This window comes from Ruditapes philippinarum, unplaced genomic scaffold (assembly GCF_026571515.1).
Source record: "Ruditapes philippinarum isolate M1 unplaced genomic scaffold, ASM2657151v2 ctg8358_1_1_1_1, whole genome shotgun sequence".
In the NCBI taxonomy this organism is placed as follows: Eukaryota; Metazoa; Mollusca; class Bivalvia; order Venerida; family Veneridae; genus Ruditapes; species Ruditapes philippinarum.
Window position 1 is genome coordinate 26,333 of NW_026855193.1, and position 7,737 is coordinate 34,069.

At 33.8% G+C, this 7,737-nt stretch overlaps 1 long non-coding RNA gene across 1 annotated transcript; it reads left to right on the top strand.

Moving 5' to 3' along the window:
- The first annotated feature begins 1,103 nt into the window (after positions 1 to 1,103).
- On the top strand, positions 1,104 to 7,422 carry LOC132742398 (uncharacterized). The gene is made up of 3 exons (XR_009627428.1): positions 1,104 to 1,227; positions 6,346 to 6,521; positions 6,750 to 7,422. It is a non-coding gene; the product is annotated as an uncharacterized LOC132742398 (long non-coding RNA).
- Positions 7,423 to 7,737: the final 315 nt, after the last annotated feature.

Genomic DNA, 7,737 nt, shown 5'->3' on the forward strand with positions numbered 1-7,737 from the left:
CCAACGCTACTTTTAAACTTTGAATGCGTTGTAATTTATTTGATACTTGTAACAAAATTAAAATATTTCTTTCTTATACATCGCTAGTTTTTAGCTGTTTTGAGAACTACATTGTATCTATTATATAAAACATGTGGACACAGAATCTAGTATAGCAATGTTTTTTTTTTTTTTATCTCATCATATTTATTTACTGTCTTTAAGAAATATAAAGGCGCTTGGTTTACCAAGTACCAAAAAATGCCCCATCTTATATATTGATAAAGATTAAAGGTGTATAGTACAAGGAGCGAAAAATTGAAAGTTGGATATTCGATTTAATGGATATATAGCAAGGTAGATGTGCTCTTCAAGATTGAAACACATTGTCTCACTTTGTCCATCAGGACATTTAGTTTTTGTAGACCGACCCTAAATTGTGGGCAATTCGATATTACGACCGGTCCCGATTTTTTGCCTATATAATTCAATGGTCGTAAGGCCCGAAATTACGACCGACCGGCGACTACGTTTTACGACCGCTTTTAAAGGTCCAAAATCTCACTTTACAATGCAAACGGGGTTCAATAAAACGACCACTAATTAACACTGCTCGCTAAGTTGTACATGTCGCCCATTTTATCTCCAATATACAAACAATTTTACAACACTTAACGACAACCGCCATGAAGGTGTGAACGATTTGTGGTACACGGTTAATATCAATTAACAGTTTGAAATTAAAAGTGTCTATAGATGAAATTATCAATTCAATTTAATTCAAATATCTTTATTCACCCAGGTATTAATAAAATACATAAGGGGTTTACAAAAATAATATTATACAATATATATGTTCCGGTTGTAAAGTCCTGAAAAGATAATGTAGTATTAATAGTCATTTAGTTATTATTAAACAGAAGTATAATTATATAAAAAAAATAATAATTTACCTTTTTTATGTTTTAAAGAAAGAAATGGGGGTTCAAGTGAGTATATATTAGCACCTTATATAACATAATACTTGGAAGTACACAATGCCTTATTGCACGCTCTAGTAATTTTATTTACTACGACGGTGTGTATGTGAATGAATGCCTAGTGCAAATCGTTCTTGTCGCGCAGTAATTCGGTTTAGACAACACATGTGTAACCTGGTCAATTCAATAAATATAATAAAATATTTCGCATGTTTCACAGGCAATTGGAATAATAATTCACCGGATTTATTAGGATTTACGCAATAAGGTACTGTCTTTACCCAGTAATAGTTAATATAATGTAATGTGTAATTCAGTAATGAGTAATTTTATAATGCATAAGTGCCGTCGAGGGTACGGGACCTCTTCGAAATTCTTTAATTTTCAAATTTGAAATGCTTTAACAAGATTGATTATGCAAGATCGACGTACTCACGGCGGGACTTATCTGACATGCATATCAAATGACACATTCAATACAATCATTTTTTCAACATTATTACAATAATAACATATAAATTTTTGTTTTCAATGACTATACTTTTAATGTCCGCGGTACTTACCTAACGCACATGCTTCAGCAATATTGATAAGAATTTACAGAGTATTTTAAGGTCATTTCCGACTGTATGTTGACAATTCGTTTAAAGTTAAGATCATTATTTTCGAGGCAGAAAGTTTGTAAAATGTTTTGTCTTTGTTCTTTGAATTTTTCGCATCGTAATGAATAGTGTTTGCTATTGCCAATAGCGTTTTCTGAACAAAGTACGCATCGCCTATTTTCTGGAGACGTCCCGTCCCAGCGTCCCGTTTCTTCTGGAAAGTGCGTGTTATTTGTACGAAATTTAAACATTATTTCGCGTTCATACTTTGGTAAACATATTAGATATTTTTCAATACTATGGGTTTCTTTGTAGACTGCATAAGCTCTACCCTTATTAGATGACTGGAGTTGTGTGTTCCATTCCTGATAATACTGGTCAATAAGGATCTGTTTTATAGAATTTCCTAAGTTTGGGCTATTTAGGGCAGGTTGAAGTAACCACACATCTGCTCTACCACTTGATTCAAGTATAGTTTTAATATGTCTCAGCCATTTAAAATCCTTTTCTGGTTGTTTAAGCATATATTGATAAATTTTGTGAGATAACTTTGAGACTTTCCCAGTAACTAACCTATTCCAGAACAAAATCATCCTATTTTTAATCATAATTGATATCGGTATTACTCCAGTCTCGCCGAATAACATATACTTAGGTGTTGATTTACGAGCACTAGTATTTTTTCTAAGAAACTCGCACTGAACTTTTTCAATAATTTCTAAAGATTCATAGCCAAAAATTTCTGATCCATACATAAGAATTGGGAGAACAGTATGGTCAAAAAGCTTAAGAATTAAATCAAATGGTAAACTTGAATTATTTACCTTTGTTAAAAGAAGGTATAGGCCCTTTTTTGCTTGTTGGACGATGTGTTTACGAGCTTGTAAAAAAGAACCATTACTAGAAAAAGTTATTCCGAGGTATAAATATTTTTCAGTTATTTCTAAATTTGATTCGCCTATATGAAATTGTAAATTTCTTACATTTCTTGCGCCGAATATCACTACCTTTGTTTTGTTTGTGTTTATATTTAAATGCCATTGTTCGCAGAATTGATTAAAGTGTAGAAGTGTATTTTGGAAATCAATTTTTGAATTGGATATAATCACCTTATCATCTGCATAGAGTAAAACTAGCAGTTTAGCCAATATTCAGCGTCGAGTGTATCTGTTAACTATTTCCCTACTGATCCGTGTGATTCTAAGTATTCATGTTAATCATTTAAAAAGATGGAAAAGAAAACCGGACTTAAAGTTGCACCCTGTCTGACGCCTTTATTTGAACAGGAACAATCAGAAAATTATCCTAAATGCGTTATTCTTGATTTTATATGTTGGTACATATTAAAAATGACATTAAATATTTTCCCATTTATATTCGTTTTGATTAGTTTTTGCCATAAACCTATTCTCCATACTTTATCAAATGCAGCAGAAAAATCGACATATGCGCAGAACAATTTCTGTTTCTTTTTCTTAAGAATTTCAATGAGAGCATGTAATGTGAAAATATGGTCTGAGCAACTGTAGTATTTTCTGAAACCAGCCTGGTTTTCATGAAGAGGGTTATTTGATTCTAAATATAACGTTATTCTATTGTTTAATACAGAGGTAAATAATTTTCCAAGTGTACTTAAAATTGTTATTGGGCGATAGCATTCCGGTTTCTTCGAATCGCCATTATGTTTATATATGGGTATAATATATCCTTCTAACCAAGAGTTAGGGATAAAACCAGTATCTAAAATTACATTGAAAAGTTTAGTGTAAATAGGCAATAAAATGTCTTGAGTGTATTTTACATACTCGTTAAAAATATTATCGGAGGGGCTTGCTGCCTTTCCATTATTCAAATTTTTAATACATTTTAAAATTTCGTCTGCGCAAATGTCCTTATTTAAAAAGTAGTTCGTGTTAGGATTGTTTACATATTCGCTCGGGTCGAATTCATTATTGTCAGTGTCCGAGTTATTTATATTCTTGAAATAATCGTAAAATTCCGATACAGTTGGTGACTCATGCGCTTTCGAGTCATGTTTAAGGCCGTTCAAAAATTTCCAATATTGCTTTGGGTTCTCAGTGCTCATTTTTCTTAGTTTTTTGGAGTTTTTGTTTTATTGTCATTTATATAATAATTCATAGTTCTTTTATACTGTTCACTAGCATTTTGTAATCTTGTTTTATTGTCATTATTTTTATTATTGTGGTAATTTGTTTTAGCGTCATGGTAGTCTTTTCTGGCCTTATGACATTTTGGTCCGAACCATGGTTTGTTTTTATCGTTATTTACATGAGTTTTATTAAAGTCTCGTTTTTGAAATGAAAGTTCTGCAGATTTAGAGAAAATATCCTGTAGCTGTCGAGTTACGTTTTCTATAGTATTTAAAGATTGCAGGTATGTGTTCAATTGATACTTAATAGATTCTATGTCATCTAAACAGAGTTTTGAGGCTGCCAACTTTGTTTATTATGAACTGTTTTATTATCACACTGTGCGTTTCTATGTGTGTTAAACAATTTAAACGAAAACTTTAAAGCACTGTGTCCGTCCGAAAATAGGCTATCAGTTTCTAGTATTTCGAAAGAGTTAACGTATTGAAACATTTCAGCTGTTACGATAACATAATCGATTAAAGACTTATCTCTGAATGTTAATTTACCAACGTTAACGTCAACGTCAAATCGGCCGTTCATTATAAATAGATTATTGTTTCGACACGTTTCAATAAGCCGGATACCATGTGCGTTAGTTCTCTTATCTTGAGAGGACCTAGCTAGTGGGATATTAAATTTTTCTAACAATGTGAATTTATCGAAATAGGCTTGAGATTCCTGATCGATATCAAATATATCGTTTTAAAAGGGGTCTGACGGCATGAAGTCAGGGAGCTGGGACGTTCTGGCATTGACATCGCTTGCAAGGCATACATATTTATATTGACTACACAAAGTTATTTCATTATCAAATTCGCCGACGCCATTTTCACGTGAATTTTCCGGTGGTAGGTAAATAGCACCTAATACTACGTGTTCATCGTAGTTAAACAACTGTTTATTAAGTTGGAGCCAACGAATATACTCGGAATTACTATCTAACATTTGGATAAGTTTTGAAAATTTGTTACGTACACATATATCTATTCCTCCTAATTTTCTTATATATAGATTTTCCGACCTGTGTTTTGACAAAAAAGTATAGCCATTGATATCAACTATGTCTGTATTGTATAATTTCGTTTCAAGAATTATAATGATATCATAACACAAAATCATCTCCAGAAATTCTGGATATTTTAATCTTCGCTTAAGGCCACTTACGTTTAAACTGAGAAATTTCAAGTCACCATAGCTTTCACTGATCCACCCGTGAACCTAGTCTCTTCCATCCGGGCTTTTGCAATTATCAATTGTATTGGTATTAACACTTGGCCATTGCTGAGAATCGAGAGTGTGATTTGGGCCATTTGGTGAATTATTGTTCCAAGGGCGAATGAAGTCACGTGTTCCCACACCATGTGGTGCTTTTTTAGTTCGTGGTGCGTCAGATGTTTGGTAGCGTCTCGGAGCCTGGTTGGTAGCACGTACAAAACGACGTTCACGTAATAGCGGCGGCGATCTTGATTTGCTGCGAGATTGTCTGTCAAAAGTTTTATGTGTTGGAGAATAATCACGGAATGGTTGTTGGCTATGAATATGAGTCGGTTGTGACTGATTACCTGGTTGATCACGTGATTTTGTAGCCTTACCGTCGGGAAATTTGGTGCCGATCGATCCTGGGTGCCCTGGACTGTCGTCTTTTTTAGTGAAATTGGAAAGTTCTTATTAATTTGTAGGCTATTGGTGGTGAAATTCGTGACCGGGCCATGATGGTTTTCCAGTCGGGGAAGCAGTCGTACACAACTTTTCCGTCGATAATTATTTTAGCAGGATATACGAGGCTCACTTTGTTATCTGGATATTGTTCCCGAAGCATTTTAACCCTTGGCCAAAGTATACGCCTGGCATCCACGATTTCTTTAGGGAAATGTCTGTTGATGATTTTCTTTGACCCGGCGAGCTTGTAGGCGTTAGCTAGAATGTTTTCAACATCCCCGTAATCACGGAAGTTAACGATTATGGGCCTTGTATATTCTTTGTCAAACGGCCCTACCCGATGGGCTCTAGTAATATATGGCACCTCTGATATTTCTTTGAGAAACTTTATAATTGTACTCTTGCAATTTTCATGTCGCGTTTCAGGAAAACCAGCGAATAATAAATTGTTTCGCCTACCTCTAGCATCTTGGTCAATGGATTTATAGTCAATTATTGTCTGTTTCTGCATGTAATTCTCGACATTTTGATCAATTTGACCTACTTTCGTCGATAAATTCAGACATGTATCGAGTTTCTTTTCAATCGATTGCATATATTGTTAACATTCTTGGTTATCCGCGAAAATCACCAAAAGTTTATCATCTGTATTCATATTTCTATATTCATATTCAATCACACTAGAACCAAGCTTTTTTTCTTTTTTGTGATTGTTTAACAGTGTTCCAACCCCCATGGGAGCTACTCTGACTTTCCAGGTTAAAAACTTCAGGTGAACTGTCATGGCCGTCGTCGTCATCGACGTGGCGGGGTCCTAGAGCTTCATATTGGTTTCTGTCAGCTAGCATTTCAATTGGCGGCAAGGGAAAGGGATTTACCTGACCACTTGAGGATACATTTTTTCAATGTCTCTGACCATTTTTAGTATAATTTGAAGCCATTCTAATAATAAATTTGATTTTTTTTAATCAGGATGTTTCAAAACCCGACTTTCACAAACCGGAAACGAAAGTCCGATGTGAGATCAGCGGTTTGTGATTAAAGGGAATGGGATTTAATTTGTCAATGCTCCTGTAAATTTATCATTTTGGATTGATGCGAATCGAGGAAAGACAACCGATGCGTTTACAACACACACTTTCGGATAGGTAGGTTTTTTCGTCTACGTTGAATCAAAATAGATACTTTAGAATTCGGAGTCAGAATTTTTACCGCTTTGCAAATTTAATAACAATTGTCTTTTGAAATAAAATTTAGAATCATATTGACCAAATGGATTCATGAAGTTTTAAATGGCAATCGAGATTTAAACAATTACAGATACGATTTAATTTTACTTAAAATAAAAAAAAACGTATTTATGGTTTTACTTTTAGATCCGAATAATCCTGAAACAAAAGGATGAGCATTTAGATGGGTGGGGGAAATAATGCATTCAACAAAAATGAGTATGCAAGAGGTCACCAGAACTCAACAACTGAACAACAATGATTAAAATGAGATGTTCTTGTGAAAACTGTTGAAAATAAAAATTGTCTTTTCGATGTCTTTTTAAGTTGTATAAAATGATGCATAAATGTGATAATTCAAATAAATAAAGCATCTTTTTGTTGAATAGAAATAATGTTAATTGGTTTATGTTATTCAAACAGCTATGTTTCAATGATCCCAATCGCTTATGATAACCTCCTACTCCAGAATACATATACTAGTATAAATAAGCATGGGTCTCCAAATTAAGACCGATAATAAGACCACTTTTACCAGGACCCTTAAGTGGTCTGGATAGCGACACTTTACTGTATATCCAAAGTGATTTTAGCTCAACACTCCTGATGTAGAGAGGAAAATGATATTTGCCGTAAAATACTAATTCATTTTGCAATGTTAGTAAATATTACATCTTGGAAATGCTTTGTGGCTTATGCTATATTTTCTTCTTATAGTATATAGACAGCAGAATAAACGTACAGTGCATTATGCGTACACGCGTATGCCAGAATCTGCTGACCAGTTAAACATGTTGTAGAAACTGTTGACCAGTAACAGTGAAAACAGCTGACCAATTAGATATAAAGAGAAATATGTAATTTTGACGTGTAATTCTTATTTATATTATAATAGCCCATTTCACCAGCCTTTCGTAAATTATCGGAAACATTCGTTGACACGCATCACGTGGGAGGTTAACTGCTAATATGTTTGACCAATGAAATACTGGTTCTCGAGTGTACATGTATTGTTTATATTTACGATAATGGCGGGTGATTCAGCGGCTGACGAGCGAGTGTTTATTGAATTAAAAAAATGCTTATTATTCTGGAAAACTCCCACAAACGTTCAGAAAATTTAAGTTATCTACAA